Raw genomic sequence first — 20,855 nt, 5'->3', positions numbered from 1 at the left:
GCAGCCTCCTGTTACACCCCTCAGCCCTTGCCTCACCCCTGCCCGGTGGGCTGGGTCCACTGCTCACTGCACTGTCACCGGCAGGACCCCAATCCTGCAGCCTCCTGTTACACTCCTCAACACTTCCCTCACCCCTGCTGGGTGGGCTGGGGCCACTGCTCATAGCACCCTGTTTGTCTCCGGCAGGACCCCTCCATCCGCTCTGATGATTGGGGGCCCTCCGCCTCCAGCCGGGAGCAGCTCTGCCCCTGTGACTGTGAACTGTGGTCAAAGCGCTTTAATTCCGTCTTCAAGCCAGGCTCGCGCAACCTCTTTCACAATTTTGGGCAACGTGGAAGGAGCGTGGGCGGTAATCCAGGTTTTCTTTCAATCAGAGCACCACAGAATGACTTTGACATGAGAATAACTATGACGTTGAAGCACATTTGAAAAATGTGTCATCGCTGCCAGGGTTCACCTGCCCTTCGGAATCCACACGTATGCCATTTTACAAACTTTTCTGAAAAAATGACCCCCAGAGGTCAGTGACCTTGTAAAGGGACCCTATAAACGGCCGAGAAAGAAAGGGGAACACATCAACTCTGACACAAAACAGCACCATTATTGTTTGAATCCACACCGCCGCTCCCTTTTTTTTTTTTTTTTTTTGGGGGGGTGCATATGCATTATAAATTCTGTTCATGAGCACCCTATAGACAATCGGCGCTTTGTACAATTCTGCGGCTTGGCGCTCAGTGCGAAAATTCTGGCCCATATTTATACTTTTTAAGCGTCGCATTTGCGCTTTTTTTTTATGCAAAACGGCGCACACTTGCAATATACAATCATATTTTGTAAGTTTGCGCCGCTTTTGAGTCAAAAAATATCGCAAACGTGGCGCTAAAAAAGTATAAATATGGCCTCTGTCTCTCTCGATTTTCTTTCAGTATAATGGCTCAGCGGGTTAGTAAGTCTGCTACTGCAGGGATTTGTGAGCAACCTGTGGTTGCAGGGCAGACTTCGCATTTCATCCTTCTGTTGTTGACAAAAAAGTGCCCGTTACACTTCTGCAGTACCCGCCTGTTGCAGTGCTTAAGTGTTCAAAGGCCGTAGCTGCACTAGTAATTTACGAGAAAAATATATTTATCTGCACACATTGGTAGCGCTTAGAGATGAACTTGCGCTAAGCACTATGTACACCTGACCATGTCTTGTTTCTTGGTTGTGAGTGTCTCGGCAGCGGCAGGGGTGCTCATTAGCGCGCCCCACTAGTCTGTGCCACAGGTAGGCAGGATCCGCGCCCCGGGGGCCCCACGAGTCCAAGACACAGGTAGGCAGGGGCCCCGCCCCAGGGGTGCTCATTAGCGCCCCCCGCCCTAGTCTGAGCCACAGGTAGGCAGAGGTGCCGCCGCAGGGCCCATCCGCCGAAGGCCCGGGCTCGATGGAGGTACCCGATGCCAAGTTCACATCCCTCCACTCCTCTCATCTCCTGGTCCTCGCCCCGTTGCTTGGGAGACGCGGAGACGGTTGCTAAGAGACAGAAGGAAAACGTCAGACTCCGGCCTTCAAGGGAAAAGGCGAGAGGAGGTAAAGGGGCCAGGAGGAGCGGGTGCCAGGGGCGGTGGTGAGAGGACACCTGTGCCACAGGGACACCTCGAGGCGCTGCCTGCGGGGTCTGTTGCCAGTAGGAGGGCGGAGAACAGGAGAGAGGAGGACAGCAAGAGGTAAGAGCGGGTCTCTACACCAGACAAGGGCACAGCCTGGGGTGTGCACGGGGGGAAGGGGGAGCAACAGGTGAGGATTGTGGGGGGACAGCCCTCCAACATGCCCTTCATACAGTCTACGTCTAGGACCTCACCCAGAGGAGATGGGGAGAGTACAGGAGAAGGAGGGCAAGAGGTGGGAGGGGGAGAGAGATGCCTGCACCCAGCCTTGTGACGTGGTGCTGGAGGGAGTCACGAGAGAGCGCATGGGAGCAGAAGAGAACGGCTGTAGGAGAAAGACGCAGACGGACGGAGACACCCTGGGGGGCTTCACCCAGAAGGTCCGGAGGAGCAGGAGGTGAGGGTGTGCAAGAGGGGAGGAGAGGCGAAGGGGCAACTCTGCACCTCAGTCTGGTGACTTGTACCCAGAGAGGAACTGTCTCAAAAGAGACACCGAGACAGAGGGGGCTGCAGATGAGAGGGGGTACTAGAGAGGAGGGGGCGGGTGGGGGGGGGGGGTGGAGGGGGGGGGGGGGGAGGTTTCACTTTGTACCCCAGACTCCCCGATACAGACGGTCTCCGTCCAGACGAGACAGACAGGGGAGGGTGAGAAGAGAGGGCAAAGCGAGAAGGGGAAGGGGTCTGTACCTCAGTCTGATGGCTTGTACCCAGGGAGGACCAGGAGGGGGCTGGGTCTGTACCTCAGCCGGGTGACTTGTACCATGGGAAGACCGGAAGGGGGAGGGGGTCTGTACCTCAGTCTGGTGACTTGTACCCAGGGAGGACCAGAATGGGGAGGGAGTCTGTCCCTCAGTCTGGCGACTTGTACCCACGGCGACCAGGAGGGGGTCTATACATTACTCCGGTACTTGTACCCATGGAGGACTAGGAGGGGAGGGGGTCTATACCTCTGCTTAGTGACTTGTACCCAGGGATGACCAGAAGGGGGAGGGGTCCGTATCCCAGCCGGGCGACTTCTACCCAAGAAGGAACAGAAGGGGGAGGGCTCTGTACCTCAGCGGGGTGGCTTGTACCCAAGGAGGACCAGAAGGGGGAAGGAGTCTCTACCTCAGTCTGGTGACTTGTATCCAGGGAGGACCAGAAGGGGGAGGGAGTCTGTCCCTCAGTCTGGTGACTTGTACCCAGGGAGGACCTGAAGGGGGAGGGTGTCTGTTCCTCAGTCTGGTGACTTGTACCCAGGGAGGACCAGACGAGAGAAGGGAGTCTGCACCTCAGCTGGGTGACTTGTACCCAGGGAGGACCAGAAGGGGGAGGGGTCCGTACCTCAGCCGACAGACTTCTACCCAAGAAGGAACAGAAGAGGAGAAGGGTCTGTACCTCAGTCTGGTGACTTGTACCTGGGAGGACCAGTCTGAAGAGAGACCCCCAGACAGAGGGAGCAGGGGACCACTAGGCGGCGAGGAAGCTTGATAGGGAAGATGGGTCTGTGCACCACACAGACCCCATCATCCAAACAGAGACACTGCCTGGAGCTTGTACACAGAGGCTGGAGAGGCAAAGAAGGATAGACGGAGAAGGGTGATGGTGGGTCGGGGGACCAGTGGGCAGACATCCGTAATCCAGACAAGAACTAGACAGACACCACGGGTCAGCCACGGGGACTCGAAACAAGAGCAAGGGAAGGAGCGGGGTTGCAGAGTGGTGATGAGAAGAAAGGGGGCGTCATGTGTAAGGACTGCAGAAATAGAGGAGAGAAGAGTAGGGCCTGTGACCTTGACAGACACCTGACAGACACCGTTTCTTATACCGGCACAGCCTGTGGTCTGCAGCCATGAGAGAGACACTGGGAGGGTGGGAGAGCTGCCTTGCCTCCTCCCTTCCTGTCACTATCTCATCTTTCACTCATCCTCTCGCCCCAGTGTCTGAGCGTCCCTCCAAGTTGAGTCTCTCCTCCCTGCCCCCTCCTCTCCACTTTCTCTCTCTCTTTGTGTCCCATCAGTGGTGGATGACAAGGGGCCCACAGACAAGTGGGGGAGGGGAAGGGCACATGTTCTCCCCAGACACCTGACAGACACCCTCAGACAAAGGCACTGCCGGTGTGTGCACGTAGATGGAGAGAGAAAAGAGGGCAGAGAGAGAGAGTGAGCAACCGATGGAGATGGGAGTAGTGTGATGAAGGGCCTGCTTCACACGCAGACACCTGACAGACACCCTCATACAGACAAAGGCAGTGCCATGGCGGCCTGCAGATAGGAGGAGAGTGTAAGGAAGGGCCTGCTTCATCGACAGACACCCTCATACGGACAAAGGCAGTGCCTGACGGCCTGCATCTAGAAGGAGAGCGTGAGGAGGGGGTCCCTGCTTCATCGACAGACAAAAGGCGACAGACTCCTGACAGACACTCTCCTACAGACAATGGCAGTGCCTGGCAGCCTGCACCTAGGAGAGAGAGGAGGGGGTCCCTGCTTCGTCGACAGACAAAAGGCGACAGACACCTGACAGACACCCTTCTACAGACAATGGCAGTGCCTGGCAGCCTGCACCTAGGAGAGAGAGGAGGGGGTCCCTGCTTCATCGACAGACAAAAGGCGACAGACACCTGACAGACACCCTTCTACAGACAAAGGCTGTGCATGGCCTCAGGAGGGGGAGAGGAAGAAGGAACGGAGGTGGCCAAGGGAAGAAAGTGGGGGTAAAGGGTGTGGGGTAAGGCTGAACCATCCTAAAGGTTTTAGGAGCACTGACAGATCTAATGTACCCTCATGGGGCCATTTAAACTTAAGTACTAGAAAGAGGCATACGTGTCATCAGATAAGACTGAGGCCACAGTATTTGTTTTACTCATTCACGGGAATTCTAGCAAAATGTTTGTTGCACGTCACCTCTTTCGGGAACGCAGGGGCGAAGCTTCATTGGGGGTTTTTGAGGTGTCACACCCCCTAATACATGTATTTTCTGGTAATTAGTTGGGTACTGGGGCCTTCAGTCAGGTATGGTGAGGTGTCTGTCGGATTTCACAAGGAATGCTTACATGCACACAGACAAAAACGCAGACTCCCTGCCCCTCACTCTGTTTTTACCCCCACCAATCTGCATCTTCCCCCTTTACACTGCCCCCAAAGCCCCTCTCGTGTGCCCTGCTTGTCTATAATGTATTTCCACATTGTATGCCAGAGAGATTGTTGGTAAATGGCCCTCATAGAATCTCTGAGGGTAGCCGGTCTCCCGCCTCCCTCACTTCAGTGTGGAGGTCGCCACCCTCCAGCCTCAGACCTTTTATGTGTTCTTTAAGAACAGATGAATAGAACAGGGTGTTCCCAGCAACCCCCCACTTGCTACCCCAAGGGCTCAGTTACAAGCAGCCCCCCTGCACACAAGTACACCATCTTTGGTGGTTGGGGCCTTTTACTGCTGATGTCCCAGGTCCAACCTACTACGGATCCTGAGCAACTGGGCCAAGTTACTCATCTGCGCCTGACTCAGTGGTAGCTGTGAACAAGCAGTCAAAGGCTCCCTCGGCATGGGGCTGGGGGGGGGGCAAGTGTATGAGCACGATTCATAACTCAGTGCGCGCTCAGCAATGTCAATAAATCCACATCCAGTGAAGTACTGTTTTTATATATTTCTAACTCTACGCATTCAAGGAAGTATTACAACATTTTTAAGCAATAACACAATCCCCTTGAAGTCGGGGTTCTAACTGCAAATCCCTGTCCCACCCTCTTCCTAGTAATGTGGTCAGGGCTATTCCCTATTCACTGGCGGTCACATCCAGGGAATGCTCACTATTAGGCCGTGCCCTAAGGTCCACTCTGACTTAGGAAATACTCCAAAGAGTCTATGGTGCCTACAGCGCTGTCAGCAGCGAGTCCCCCGGGCCCGACAGGCCTGTGTAAAGTCTTAACTGCTTCAGCAGCACAGAAGCATTTGTTATTTCAGCGAGTGCCTGGTCTGTGGGCACAAGCAATACCCCAATCTTACTCGGTGAGTGGGTCTGCACGCGGGACGCGCAGTAGCACCCGGCAGCCTGAGCAGTGCGGCTTTCCTCAAGTGATCGGAAGAGTTCCAGACTTCTGTTGAAGTGGTAAGTTCAGCATTTCCCCAAACGGGGGTAGGGAGTTGATCATCGAGCTCGTGACCGGGTCCCAGTGACAGAGCGAAGTCCTCTCAACATCCTCCAGACTCCATAGGGCAAGTCAGGGGGCAGGTCTTGGTGCTCAATTCCAACCCGGAGGTCGCAGCTTCAGTTTTTCCTGGGCGATGGCCTGAATTTGGCAATTACTCGGTACCAGCAGGCCCTCGACCTTTACTGTGCAGCCCCATATACAACAGCGGCCCCTCTTGGCACCTAGGGTCGCAGCTAAGGCCCACACAAGTCTTGGCGCTTTGTCGGTAGACTCACTTTCATCATGGCCGCTCCTGGCCTACGGGATCCTCGCAGCAATGAGTTAGAAGCTTCTTGCTCCCCGCATGGCACTCGATTCATGGCTCAGTCAACCTTCTCCTGACATCTAGGTTATTCTTACTGCTTTGGGTGCCCTGGAAGTGCCCACACATTCTCATTTGCAGGAGTGTGAAGTTTAGTAGGGGGCGTTTATACTGGCATGTGGCAGCGATGGCAGTTCCGGTGGGCAGTGCGAGCTGCAGCGGCCTACTGAACGATACCCTGGGCCCTGTCTCTTGGTTGTTTACAAATGTTGCATTGCTGGTGCCCACTCTTGGATTCAGTGGATGTTGTGTTGGGGAGCTGGTACCATTTGCAGGCCGACAGAACTCTGGGACTTAAAAGGCCAGCACCTGGATACCCTCACGGTGACAAGTAGCGCTCTACAAATCTACTGATTGATTGGAAATTGTTAGGACGGTGCGTGCACGTGACCCCAGCTCTGGGGCAGGCTGTGGGTTGGTTAGGTCTGGGGCAGTCGCTGCAGTCATGACTCAGAGCCACTCAGCTGCCTCGATTGAGGAGTCGTCTTATTTACACGCAGCCACCCAGAGTCTCAAAGTTTGCAGGCACTGCTTGTCCACCCACACAGTCTCTCGGCAATCACAGACATGTGGCAGACAGAGAAAAAAAACAAATGATCATATTTTCATAAATGAAAAAAATAGAAAGCTTCAGAGCAGGGCACCTTTTCTCGACGAATGTAGTCCGAACTGAGAGATACCCAGTCACATCACTCAGTTGTAACAGGAGAAGCTGTATCTACAGTCAGTCCATCGTAGGGCAATAACTGCAGTCTAAAGAAAAAAACTTAAACTCAGTGTTCAAGGACAGACCTGACAGTGCTGCGAGGCCATGGCAATGACAATGGAGCGCTGTACAGATCTCTGATAATCTAACTGTTTGCACGAAATGGGGAAGAGGCTGGTGTTTGATGCAGGCCACTGGCGTTACTGCTTTTTTCAGAAAGGCTTTTTAATGTATTTTATTGATTATTTATGCAGTTTTTTATTGTGCAAACTTGGCCCAAGGGCATCAGCGTCCTTCACAATAGAGCAAGAAATAAAATACTAATATCAGTCGCTAAACAACATCAATAATAACTAAACAAAAGACAATCAGCAAAGAAAACAGAACAAGTTGTGGACATCAGGGAAGAAAGGTCGAAGAGCTTGGGTCTGGACTGGACACATCAGTAAAGGAGATGCAGAGAGGTGATCATGGCTTTATCCAAGGTCCCTCTCAAATAGGAGGATTTTGAGTTCCTTTTAAATGTGGAGGGACCAGGGTTTGTGTGAAGAGCTGGTGGAGGTGATATCAGATCCTCGTCCCACTGCCAGAGAACACCTGTTTCATGTAGCAGTCATACCCTGAATAAAGGGCTCCAACAATCCTCCTTAAGTGCCAGAGAGAGCCAGGGCCCCATTTACAAGAATCTGACGCATTGTCATTGATGCATCAGATTTCTTGCCCCTGCCGCACAAACCTAATCAACGCCATGAATGTGCTGTATTTACAATACAGAGGTCCATGGCGCACATTTTCACAGATCCATCTGTTGGCGCTAAACTGACACATTGCTTGAGTTGCTTTGTTAAACTGACGCAACTCCAGCAATGCGAAGAGAGTCCCATAAGAAAAAGCACTGCGTCAACTTTACGCCTGCTCTGAGCAGTTGGTAAAATTTTGACACAGTGAAGTGGTATAATGACACAGTCAAAAGTTGTAAATTTCACTGTGTCATTTCTACAGGGCCTACCCTGCATACATTATGCCTGGCACAGGTACAATGTGACGCAGGGCTTTATGAACTGATGCATTGGGCCCAATGCGTCAGTTTCTAAATATGGTGCCGTGTAATGCACTGCTAGCACCACCATTGCATACAAAAAATGACTCTGTAGTGGCGCAATGGGTTTGTAAATGAGGCCCTCAGTTTTCCAGCCAAATAACAGGGTGTGATGATGTTGAGGTGATGCGTGCAATCTTAAATCAAGCTCTTGCTTTGATGAGGAGTAATTTTAGGATACGAAGGATAGTGGCCATATGGTCAAATTTCTTGTGACTTGTTACAAAAAAAGCGTCCGCTTGAAGCACGCTCTCAGTGGTGCTAGATGTGTTTTAGGAAGAGTGGAGAGAAGTGAGTTCCCATAGTCCAGTCTCGAAAGAGCCAGCGCCTGGTCTAGTGTTTAGTTCTTGGGCACAGCCCAGGGCAGGTATCTGGTTGACTCTGGAGCTAGCGGGATGCAACTTGAGCCTACTGCAGCCATCGGGCGTCTGTATTTCTGTCTAGTACTAACAGCTCCAAGGGTTTTTTCCTTATGGCCAGGGTCTTGTAGAATGCTTTCCCTGGTGTGTGATCTTCCAGTTGATCCCTATGATCCCCAATGCCAGTGTTCATCAAACAACTCTTCCTTCCACCAGAATCCACTGCTGATTGGACTGCCACTGTCTCACCCACAGCAATCTTGACTTTGTTCCACGTGGCTTTGCAACGCGTCACTGACAAAATATCGGAAACAAAAATATTGTGTCGACAGATTATCAGGTCAAAAATATTGAGGAGCAAAATATCAAGAAGATAAGTGCAAACAAGTAAGTATATATCTACTATCATTAACCCCACATCTATGGAACTTTAAGATATATTAATTGTCTAGGTATATATATGTGGAGTTATATACAGTAAAACTTTGTATACCCATAGAAACTTACCTTCTCGATATTTTTGTCCTCGATATTCATGACACAGTATTTTGTCCCACAATATTTTTGCTTCTAATATTCTGTCTAAATACTCTTTGATGACTTTGGGGGTCCCTGACATTCTTTATTCGCAGGTCTATCTCACCCTCCCACTCAGTTTTGATACAATTTATAGAGTGACCCTCCTAAGAGGCAGAAAGCTAGAAGCCAAAACACTGTCCTCTGGTTCCTGTCCGCAGACGTGTTGTCCTGGTCGCCCAGTGGTACAAGAAGCACCCTGCTTTGACCCCCTCTCCCAGCACAGGTCACAAACCTGGCGATGGTTTTCCTGTGTCTCCTCGGGGCCTAGACCAGGGTTCTCCAACCTCTGCTGTAATAAGAGCTACTTATAATCAATAAAAATCATCTTGAGCTACTAATATCATTAGTGTTGTAATAGTGACATCAGACTAAATTACATTAGTGGCCAGCGTATGTAAAATTACCCACAGTGATCACTGCAGTGCCTCAGGCTGGATTGCCAGCAGTAATGTAAAAAAAGGCTTTGTCAATTTGGATTGCCTTTATGAGGGTAATGCATAGCAGCCATAGTTTTAATGCCCGTGGCACCAAGATAATAATATTAGCTGTAAGCCTCCTCAACCTCAAACGATCACTCAAATATCAGCTTTAAATAGATTTTGAAAACTCAAACATTGTCTTATCAGTTCTGAAAATACACATATTTTGTCTCTGATACACACTTTAAAAATGTTGTATACATATATTCAGTCAAACAAAAGCTAATAATTTAGTATGCTCGGGTAGACACGGAAGAACTACTTACAGGTAGCTGGAGAGCTGCCAGTAGCTCACAAGCTACTCATTGGAGATGCCTAGTGTAGACAAAGTGGGTTAGTTTTTAGCAGTGATTCACAGAGGGTGGAACTTTATGGGCCATGTTGGTGGGACCTGATTGGAAGGACTTCAAGTGCATGATGTCTCTACTGTAAATAGCTGAGTTGTAGTTGTTCCAGGAGTTTCTTATCCGTCTAGAGATGGACTCATGTAAAGTCCACGGTCGCCTGACACTTTTAGTCTTTTATTCCTTCTCTATCACAACTAGCATGCGGTTGGTGCTTTCAGCTTGTGACGGGTCATCTGCAGTAGTCTGCTTGGTTGTGGGCACCTGGGTAGCAAAGAGTGGAAGGTTACCCCAAGCGTTTGACAATAGAAGTTGGGAGGTGATGTCATTGATCTGCAGGTTCACTGATGCATTCTCCCCATGATTTCCTTCCTGTTGAATGATGAGTGTTCTCCCAGCCCCTCCCAGTGTTATTGACATGACCTTCCGAAGTGTGTGTCAGAGAATAGCCAGCACTGTGCCCCACACCGAGGGGCTGTTTATGAGAGGGTTGCCACGCTGTTGTGTCACTTTCCATGATGCAGCGGCAGCAGAAACCTCTCAACCATATTGATGAGGCCACTCATAGCCACTATGCTTTGAATGGCCTCGTATATATGGAGTAAGGAGAGGCAGCACAAGTCACTGCGTTGCCTTACTCTGCGCAAGTAAGGCGTTCCATGGACGTTGTGGTGGGTGTTCCCACACAACACCCCATGGATTTTGACTTTGCCCCAGATTTACCTAATCACATAAGCCTGGGGATGCGTCAAAACCTTACTCCTCCCCAGGAGATGCGTAATGAGGAGAGATACTTTTATTTCTCCTCGTTTTTTCCTCTTTCCACATTTTGCATTCTGCAGCACACACAGAAAGAGGAAACACCTCTCAGGATTATTTTTGTGCAGGAAGGTGCCCCCATGGTGCAAGGGTGTCTGCGTTGGCCCTAGGCGGCCGAAACGGCACCAGCGCATGGAGAAAGGACAGGCATGCACTGTATTGCATAAATACGGTGCATTCTTGATCTTTCACTTTGGCGTAGAGCAGCACGGCAAGGTGATTTGCTGCTCATACCCTTATCCAAAAGCCCGTAAACATTGCCCAGACTCTTCATTCTCTTCTTTGGACTCTGCCGGCTCACCTGTGCCCACTGTCAGAGCATCCTGCTGGGTATGACACTCTGCACTGATCTCTAACCCTGATTCCATGGTGGTGGGATGAAGCCTGGCACCCAAGAGCCACAGGGGCAGGCACTGCCTAGGGCTCTGTATTAGCAGCAGCAAATACAGCACCGAAGCTGCTCCTGTGCTGAGCTGTGGTGATGCTGGGATGGCTGACCCACACCTCTCCATCTGTAGGCCTGCCAACGCACAGTGCCAATGTGTGTCATGCAATATCAGCTCCCTTCACATGTGAAGAGCCGATCCTACGTGGAAGAGAAGGTGAGCTGAAAACCTCTACACTGAGTCCGTTTCCAGCTCGTCTTTGGAGGCTCAAACAGCCAATCTCCATTTCGGATTTGGAAAACACCCCAGGACATCGGTAGCAGGCGCTTAGTCTGTTTTTGGGGTGTGAGAGAAACTCATGGGAGTGGCGTCTGGAGTACCTTTTAGTCAGTTCTGGTTTGAGGCCCTGCCCCTCCAAGGCTCTGCCCTCCTCACAGAATGAAGTTTGTTAATTTTAAGACATTAAGGGCATATTTATGAGCACTTTGTGCTGCCATTGCATCACTTTTTTGGGACACTCCAGCGGGGCAAACCTCAAACTCATATCTATGAGGGGCGTGGCTTTGAATGGCCTCAAACACATGCAGTAAGGCACCACAAGTCGCTGCGTTGCCTTACTCTGAGTTAGGGAGGTGTGCCATGGGCATTGCGGTGGGTTTTCCCACGCAACACCTATGGATTTTGACTCATTCCCAGATGTACAAGAACTTGCAAACCTGGGGATACTCCAAAACCTTACGCCTCCCCAGGTGAGGCACAGCAAAGAGAAATATCTTTATCCATGTTTTTCCTCTTTCCATGTGTGCTGCATTCTGCAGTACACATGGAAAGAGGAAAAAGCATGTCAGGATTGTTTTTGTGCAGGAAGGTGTCTCTTCCTGCACAAAACCAATCCTGCCTACAGTACAGATACACTTGCACCATAGTGCAAGGTGTGTGCGTTGGCCCTAGGCAGCCAACACAGCACCAGCACAAGGGAAAGGACAGGAATGCACTGTATTACATAGATACAGCGCATTCCCGCCCTTTCCCTTTGATGCACGGCCTGCTGTAGTGCCCTGCGCCCCATCCCCATAAATCTGGACCAAGTGTGCATCTGTCTGACCTCAGCTCCTCAGGAGACTTTTTTTGGAAGTTGCATGCATCCCCGGACTCCCTCCTACCTACAGCCATGTCCTACAGCTCTTCATGCTCATTGGTCTGAGGCAGATCCCGGGCCGTAGGTGCAGCTGGTGCTGTGGCACCGGGGCCCAGAAGCAGGAATGGGCTCACTACTTCCGGTGATTCCTCCAGCCACTATCTGCAGCTGCTGAGGGCACAGCAGGAACTCACTCATGCTGCCTCCCAGGTCCAAGTGCGTTGAGGGTACCAGGCGCGAGCAGGATGCAGAATGGATGCAGGGAAGTACCCTCGATGGCACGGCTGAATAAACCCCAATGCTTCCACTGATTTCCTACACTGTTGTTGCACTTAGACATATCTGCCTAGAGGCCGAGTGGCTGCCCCACAGCGCACTTACTTATGTACAGAGCACTACTTGGTCCTGGGTGGAGAATCAAGAAGTGTGGCCTCTGTGCTCATTCTGTGGCATTTTAGAATTCAAGCGATAAACTGTTAGCTTTGCCAATGCTTGTCTGTAAAACTGAACACTGACTTTGATAGTTTCAATTGTAAGCATTCTAACATCCTGCTAGCAGGTGCCTCCTATGTCTAATTAAGAGTGTAGGAGTCTTAATGCGAATTACTGCCACTGTGTAGTAATAAGCATTAGGGAAATGTAGCAGGGGCTTGACCAAAACACTGCAACGTTGAGAGAGTCGGTCCTTGTCTTGGTGTTCTGGTCCATGACCCTGTCCCCTGATACGTATGTTACTCTCTTTCATGATGAGATGTGCGCACAGTTATGGGAACTTTACCAGTAGAGTCTCAATGTGTGTATGATCATGAGCCCTAAGCAGCCTGGTAACACCAAATGATGGGGTCCCCATAGGACGGTTATGGGGCCTCCTCAAATTCCCAAATCTCACAGATATTCATAGGCCTTGGTCTGAAAGAGGTGCCCCTGGGGCCCTCTGAACCTCAGCGGATGCAGGGCGCTTTCATTACGCTCCTGCCCCTAAGGTTCCAGGCTCTCCAGGCTGAATATGAGGAGAAGTGTCCTACACAACTGTGGTGCTGTGTGTGAGGGAAGCCGGCACTGCTGATGTCCACTACTGCACCTACTCTGTGTGTGTGTGGGAGAGAGATGTGCACTGTTGCTGCATGTGTGGGTGTGTGTGAGAGAGAGAAGCAAACACTGCTGCTGTCCACCACTGCACCTGCTGTGTGTGTGGGAGAGAGATGTGCACTGTTGCTGCATGTGTGTATGTGTGTGGGTGTGTCTGAGAGAAAGAGAGAGACAGAGAGGCCAACACTGCTGCTGTCCACCACTGCACCTGCTCTGTGTGTGGGAGGGAGATGTGCACTGTTGCTGCATGTGTGTGTGTGTTTGTGTGTGTGCATGCCTGCATGTGTTTGTAAGTGTGTGAGAGAGAGAAAACACTGCTGCTGTCCACTACTGCACCTGCTGTGTGTGTGGGAGAGATGTGCACTGTTGCTGCATGTGTGTGTTTGTGTGTGTGCATGCATGCGTGTGTGTGTGAGTGTGAGAGAGAGAGAAAACACTGCTGCTGTCCACTACTGCACCTGCTGTGTGTGTGGGAGAGATGTGCACTGTTGCTGCATGTGTGTGTTTGTGTGTGTGTGTGTTTGTGTGTGTGCATGCATGTGTGTGTGTGTGAGTGTGAGAGAGAGAGAAAACACTGCTGCTGTTCACTACTGCACCTGCTGTGTGTGTGGGAGAGATGTGCACTGTTGCTGCATGTGTGTGTTTGTGTGTGTGCATGCATGCGTGTGTGTGTGAGTGTGAGAGAGAGAGAAAACACTGCTGCTGTCCACTACTGCACCTGCTGTGTGTGTGGGAGAGAGATGTGCACTGTTGCTGCATTTGTGTGTGTGTGTGTGTTTGTGTGTGTGTGTGTGTGTGTGTGAGTGTGAGAGAGAGAGAAAACACTGCTGCTGTCCACTACTTCACCTATTCTGTGTGTGGGAGAGAGATGTGCACTGTTGCTGCTTGTGCTGTGTGTGTGTGTGCATGCATGTGTGTGTGTGTGTGTGTGTGTGTGAGTCAGAGAGAGAGAGAAAACCCTGAGGAGAGTGTGCACTGTTGCTACTGATTGTGGCGTGCTGGACGCGTACCTTTCGTTGCATGTTCAGTGTCTGTTGTATGTATGAGTCAAGTTTCCACAGGGGAAGGCTAATGTTGTCCCTGTTCCTTGAGCATGAAGCACCATTAGAGAACTTCTCCCTGGTGCTTTACTTCTTCATTGTGTTTGGAGGAGGATTTCTTTTGTGTGCCTACTATGACACCTTTTCCACTTAGCACTACCCAGGGCTGAAAGTTGGTCAGTCATCGAGATAAATTTGAACTACTGTCTGTTAGATCTGTCCGTCTGCGTGAGCTGAGACATTCATTGCTGCTGGCAAAGCATCTGTCTGCCTGTGTGAGCTGAGGCTTGCACTGCTGCTGGCAAAGCATCTGCCTGCCTGTGTGAGCTGAGGCTTGCATTGCTCCTGGCTCGTCCTCTGTCTGCCTGTGTGAGCTGAGGCTTGCACTGCTGCTGGCTCGTCCTCTGTCTGCCTGTGTGAGCCGAGGCTTGCATTACTCCTGGCTCGTCCTCTGTCTGCCTGTGTGAGCCGAGGCTTGCACTGCTCCTGGCTCGTCCTCTGTCTGCCTGTGTGAGCTGAGGCTTGCATTGCTCCTGGCTCGTCCTCTGTCTGCCTGTGTGAGCTGAGGCTTGCACTGCTGCTGGCTCGTCCTCTGTCTGCCTGTGTGAGCCGAGGCTTGCACTGCTGCTGGCAAAGCATCTGCCTGCCTGTGTGAGCTCAGGCTAGCATTGCTCCTGGCTCGTCCTCTATCTGCCTGTGTGAGCTGAGGCTTGCACTGCTGCTGGCTCGTCCTCTGTCTGCCTGTGTGAGCCGAGGCTTGCACTGCTGCCGGTTAGTCCTCTGTCTGTCTGTGTGAGCTGAGGCTTGCACTGATGCTGGCTCATCATCTGTCTGCCTGTGTGAGCTGAGGTTTGCATTGCTCCTGGCTCGTCCTCTGCCTGTGTGAGCCGAGGCTTGCATTGCTGCTGGCTCGTCCTCTGTCTGCCTGTGTGAGCTGAGGCTTGCATTGCTGCTGGCTCGTCCTCTGTCTGCCTGTGTGACCTGAGGCTTGCATTGCTCCTGGCTCGTCCTCTGTCTGCCTGTGTGAGCTGAGGCTTGCACTGCTCCTGGCTCGTCCTCTGTCTGCCTGTGTGAGGTGAGGCTTGGGCTGCCGGGTAGTCCTCTGTCTGCCTGTGTGAGCTGAGGCTTTCACTGCTGCCGGTTAGTCCTCTGCCTGTGTGAGCTGAGGCTTGCACTGATGCTGGCTCGTCCTCTGTCTGCCTGTGTGAGCTGAAGCTTGCATTGCTCCTGGCTCGTCCTCTGTCTGCCTGTGTGAGCTGAGGCTTGCATTGCTCCTGGCTCGTCCTCTGTCTGCCTATGTGAGCTGAGGCTTGCACAGCTCCTGGCTCGTCCTCTGTCTGCCTGTGTGAGCTGAGGCTTGCATTGCTCCTGGCTCGTCCTCTGTCTGCCTATGTGAGCTGAGGCTTGCACTGCTGCTGGCTCGTCCTCTGTCTGCCTGTGTGAGCCGAGGCTTGCACTGCTGCCGGTTAGTCCTCTGTCTGTCTGTGTGAACTGAGGCTTGCACTGATGCTGGCTCATCATCTGTCTGCCTGTGTGAGCTGAGGTTTGCATTGCTCCTGGCTCATCCTCTGCCTGTGTGAGCCGAGGCTTGCATTGCTGCTGGCTCGTCCTCTGTCTGCCTGTGTGAGCCGAGGCTTGCATTGCTGCTGGCTCGTCCTCTGTCTGCCTGTGTGACCTGAGGCTTGCATTGCTCCTGGCTCGTCCTCTGTCTGCCTGTGTGAGCTGAGGCTTGCACTGCTCCTGGCTCGTCCTCTGTCTGCCTGTGTGAGGTGAGGCTTGGGCTGCCGGGTAGTCCTCTGTCTGCCTGTGTGAGCTGAGGCTTTCACTGCTGCCGGTTAGTCCTCTGTCTGTCTGTGTGAGCTGAGGCTTGCACTGATGCTGGCTCATCATCTGTCTGCCTGTGTGAGCTGAGGTTTGCAGTGCTCCTGGCTCGTCCTCTGTCTGCCTGTTTGAGCCGAGGCTTGCAGTGCTTCTGGCTCATCCTCTGCCTGTATGAGCTGAGGCTTGCATTGCTGCCGGTTAGTCCTCTGTCTGTCTGTGTGAGCTGAGGCTTGCACTGCTCCTGGCTCGTCCTCTGCCTGCCTGTGTGAGCTGAGGCTTGCACTGCTCCTGTCTCGTCCTCTGTCTGCCTGTGTGAGCTGAGGTTTGCATTGCTCCTGGCTCGTCCTCTGTCTGCCTGTGTGAGCTGAGGCTTGCACTGCTGCCGGTTAGTCCTCTGTCTGTCTGTGTGAGCTGAGGCTTGCACTGCTGCCGGTAAGTCCTCTGTCTGCCTGTGTGAGCTGAGGCTTGCATTGCTCCTGGCTCGTCCTCTGTCTGCCTGTGTAAGCTGAGGCTTGCACTGCTGCCGGTTAGTCCTCTGTCTGCCTGTATGAGCTGAGGCTTGCACTGCTGCCGGTTAGTGCTCTGTCTGTCTATGTGAGCTGAGGCTTGCACTGCTGCCGGTAAGTCCTCTGTCTGCCTGTGTGAGCTGAGGCTTGCATTGCTCCTGGCTCGTCCTCTGTCTGCCTGTGTAAGCTGAGGCTTGCACTGCTGCCGGTTAGTCCTCTGCCTGTATGAGCTGAGGCTTTCACTGCTGCCGGTTAGTCCTCTGTCTGCCTGTGTGAGCCGAGGCTTGCAGTGCTTCTGGCTCGTCCTCTGTCTGCCTGTGTGAGCTGAGACTTGCATTGCTCCTGGCTCGTCCTCTGTCTGCCTGTGTGAGCCGAGGCTTGCATTGCTCCTGGCTCGTCCTCTGTCTGCCTGTGTCAGCCGAGGCTTGCATTGCTCCTGGCTCGTCCTCTGTCTGCCTGTGTGAGCCGAGGCTTGCACTGCTCCTGGCTCGTCCTCTGCCTGTGTGAGCCGAGGCTTGCATTGCTGCTGGCTCGTCCTCTGTCTGCCTGTGTGAGCAGAGGCTTGCACTGCTCCTGGCTCGTCCTCTGTCTACCTGTGTGAGCTGAGGCTTGCACTGCTCCTGGCTCGTCCTCTGCCTGTGTGAGCTGAGGCTTGCATTGATGCTGGCTCGTCCTCTGTCTGCCTGTGTGAGCTGAGGCTTGCATTGCTCCTGGCTCGTCCTCTGTCTGCCTGTGTGAGCTGAGGCTTGCATTGCTCCTGGCTCATCCTCTGTCTGCCTGTGTGAGCTGAGGTTTGCATTGCTCCTGGCTCGTCCTCTGCCTGTGTGAGCTGAGGCTTGCAGTGCTCCTGGCTCGTCCTCTGTCTGCCTGTGTGAGCTGAGGCTTGCATTGCTCCTGGCTCGTCCTCTGCCTGTGTGAGCTGAGGCTTGCAGTGCTCCTGGCTCGTCCTCTGTCTGCCTGTGTGAGCTGAGGTTTGTATTGCTCCTGGCTCGTCCTCTGCCTGTGTGAGCTGAGGCTTGCACTGCTCCTGGCTCGTCCTCTGTCTGCCTGTGTGAGCTGAGGCTTGCACTGCTCCTGGCTCGTCCTCTGTCTGCCTGTGTGAGCTGAGGCTTGCATTGCTCCTGGCTCGTCCTCTGTCTGCCTGTGTGAGCTGAGGCTTGCAGTGCTGCTGGCTCGTCCTTTGTCTGCCTGTGTGAGGTGAGGCTTGGGCTGCTGGCTCGTCCTCTGCCTGCCTGTGTGAGCTGAGGCTTGCATTGCTCCTGGCTCGTCCTCTGTCTGCCTGTGTGAGCTGAGGCTTGCACTGCTCCTGGCTCGTCCTTTGTCTGCCTGTGTGAGGTGAGGCTTGGGCTGCCGGTTAGTCCTCTGTCTGCCTGTGTGAGCTGAGGCTTGCACTGCTCCTGGCTCGTCCTCTGTCTGCCTGTGTGAGCTGAGGCTTGCACTGCTCCTGGCTCGTCCTCTGTCTGCCTGTGTGAGCTGAGGCTTGCACTGCTGCCGGTTAGTCCTCTGTCTGCCTGCGTGAGCTGAGGCTTGCACTGCTCCTGGCTCGTCCTCTGTCTGCCTGTGTGAGCTGAGGCTTGCACTGCTGCCGGTTAGTCCTCTGTCTGCCTGCGTGAGCTGAGGCTTGCACTGCTCCTGGCTCGTCCTTTGTCTGCCTGTGTGAGCTGAGGCTTGCACTGCTCCTGGCTCGTCCTTTGTCTGCCTGTGTGAGGTGAGGCTTGGGCTGCCGGTTAGTCCTCTGTCTGCCTGTGTGAGCTGAGGCTTGCACTGCTCCTGGCTCGTCCTCTGTCTGCCTGTGTGAGCTGAGGCTTGCACTGCTCCTGGCTCGTCCTCTGTCTGCCTGTGTGAGCTGAGGCTTGCACTGCTGCCGGTTAGTCCTCTGTCTGCCTGCGTGAGCTGAGGCTTGCACTGCTCCTGGCTCGTCCTTTGTCTGCCTGCGTGAGCTGAGGCTTGCATTGCTCCTGGCTCGTCCTCTGTCTGCCTGTGTGAGCTGAGGCTTGCACTGCTCCTGGCTCGTCCTTTGTCTGCCTGTGTGAGGTGAGGCTTGCAGTGCTCCTGGCTCGTCCTCTGTCTGCCTGTGTGAGCTGAGGCTTGCATTGCTCCTGGCTCGTCCTCTGCCTGTGTGAGCTGAGGCTTGCAGTGCTCCTGGCTCGTCCTCTGTCTGCCTGTGTGAGCTGAGGTTTGTATTGCTCCTGGCTCGTCCTCTGCCTGTGTGAGCTGAGGCTTGCACTGCTCCTGGCTCGTCCTCTGTCTGCCTGTGTGAGCTGAGGCTTGCACTGCTCCTGGCTCGTCCTCTGTCTGCCTGTGTGAGCTGAGGCTTGCATTGCTCCTGGCTCGTCCTCTGTCTGCCTGTGTGAGCTGAGGCTTGCAGTGCTCCTGGCTCGTCCTTTGTCTGCCTGTGTGAGGTGAGGCTTGGGCTGCTGGCTCGTCCTCTGTCTGCCTGTGTGAGCTGAGGCTTGCATTGCTCCTGGCTCGTCCTCTGTCTGCCTGTGTGAGCTGAGTCTTGCACTGCTCCTGGCTCGTCCTTTGTCTGCCTGTGTGAGGTGAGGCTTGGGCTGCCGGTTAGTCCTCTGTCTGCCTGTGTGAGCTGAGGCTTGCACTGCTCCTGGCTCGTCCTCTGTCTGCCTGTGTGAGCTGAGGCTTGCACTGCTCCTGGCTCGTCCTCTGTCTGCCTGTGTGAGCTGAGGCTTGCACTGCTGCCGGTTAATCCTCTGTCTGCCTGCGTGAGCTGAGGCTTGCACTGCTCCTGGCTCGTCCTTTGTCTGCCTGTGTGAGGTGAGGCTTGGGCTGCCGGTTAGTCCTCTGCCTGCCTGCGTGAGCTGAGGCTTGCATTGCTCCTGGCTCGTCCTCTGTCTGCCTGTGTGAGCTGAGGCTTGCACTGCTCCTGGCTCGTCCTTTGTCTGCCTGTGTGAGGTGAGGCTTGGGCTGCCGGTTAGTCCTCTGTCTGCCTGTGTGAGCTGAGGCTTGCACTGCTCCTGGCTCGTCCTCTGTCTGCCTGTTTGAGCTGAGGCTTGCACTGCTCCTGGCTCGTCCTCTGTCTGCCTGTGTGAGCTGAGGCTTGCACTGCTCCTGGCTCGTCCTCTGTCTGCCTGTGTGAGCTGAGGCTTGCACTGCTGCCGGTTAGTCCTCTGTCTGCCTGCGTGAGCTGAGGCTTGCACTGCTCCTGGCTCGTCCTTTGTCTGCCTGCGTGAGCTGAGGCTTGCATTGCTCCTGGCTCGTCCTCTGTCTGCCTGTGTGAGCTGAGGCTTGCACTGCTCCTGGCTCGTCCTTTGTCTGCCTGTGTGAGCTGAGGCTTGCACTGCTGCCGGTTAGTCCTCTGTCTGCCTGCGTGAGCTGAGGCTTGCACTGCTCCTGGCTCGTCCTCTGTCTGCCTGTGTGAGCTGAGGCTTGAACTGCTCCTGGCTCGTCCTTTGTCTGCCTGTGTGAGGTGAGGCTTGGGCTGCCGGTTAGTCCTCTGCCTGCCTGCGTGAGCTGAGGCTTGCACTGCTCCTGACTCGTCCTCTGTCTGCCTGTGTAAGCTGAGGCTTGCACTGCTGCTGGCTCGTCCTCTGTCTGCCTGTGTGAGCTCAGGCTTGCAGTGCTCCTGGCTCGTCCTCTGTCTGCCTGTGTGAGCTCAGTCTTGCAGTGCTCCTGGCTCGTCCTCTGTCTGCCTGTGTGAGCTCAGGCTTGCAGTGCTCCTGGCTCGTCCTCTGTCTGCCTGTGTGAGCTCAGGCTTGCATTGCTCCTGGCTCGTCCTCTGCCTGTGTGAGCTCAGGCTTGCATTGCTCCTGGCTCGTCCTCTGTCTGTGTGAGCTGAGGCTTGCATTGATGCTGGCTCGTCCTCTGTCTGCCTGTGTGAGCTGAGGCTTGCATTGATGCTGGCTCGTCCTCTGTCTGCCTGTGTGAGCTGAGGCTTGCACTGCTGCTGGCTCGTCCTCTGTCTGCCTGCGTGAGCTGAGGCTTGCACTGCTCCTGGCTCGTCCTCTGTCTGCCTGCGTGAGCTGAGGCTTGCACTGCTGCTGGCTCGTCCTCTGTCTGCCTGCGTGAGCTGAGGCTTGCACTGCTCCTGGCTCGTCCTCTGTCTGCCTGTGTGAGCTGAGGCTTGCACTGCTCCTGGCTCGTCCTCTGTCTGCCTGCGTGAGCTGAGGCTTGCACTGCTCCTGGCTCGTCCTCTGTCTGCCTGTGTGAGCTGAGGCTTGCACTGCTCCTGGCTCGTCCTTTGTCTGCCTGTGTGAGGTGAGGCTTGGGCTGCCGGTTAGTCCTCTGCCTGTGTGAGGTGAGGCTTGGGCTGCCGGTTAGTCCTCTGCCTGTGTGAGGTGAGGCTTGCACTGCTGCCGGTTAGTCCTCTGTCTGTCTGTGTGAGCCGAGGCTTGCACTGCTCCT

At 53.8% G+C, this 20,855-nt stretch overlaps 1 protein-coding gene across 2 annotated transcripts in view; it reads left to right on the top strand.

Annotated features, from left to right (window-relative positions):
* Window positions 1–1,561: 1,561 nt before the first annotated feature.
* Window positions 1,562–20,855, top strand: part of LRRC55 (leucine rich repeat containing 55) — a 56,965-nt gene continuing 37,671 nt past the window's right edge. Inside the window, exon 1 of one of the 2 annotated variants that reach the window (XM_069232993.1) lies at window positions 1,562–1,703. The gene's annotated coding sequence lies outside the window, so the exon portion shown is untranslated. Of the gene's footprint in view, window positions 1,704–1,936; window positions 2,041–20,855 lie in introns of those variants that run through there. The other variant, XM_069232994.1, reaches the window with a different exon arrangement.

This window comes from Pleurodeles waltl, chromosome 4_2 (assembly GCF_031143425.1).
Source record: "Pleurodeles waltl isolate 20211129_DDA chromosome 4_2, aPleWal1.hap1.20221129, whole genome shotgun sequence".
Classification (NCBI taxonomy): Eukaryota; Metazoa; Chordata; class Amphibia; order Caudata; family Salamandridae; genus Pleurodeles; species Pleurodeles waltl.
Note: the sequence above shows the minus strand (reverse complement) of the source record. Positions and strands in the feature narration are given on the sequence as shown.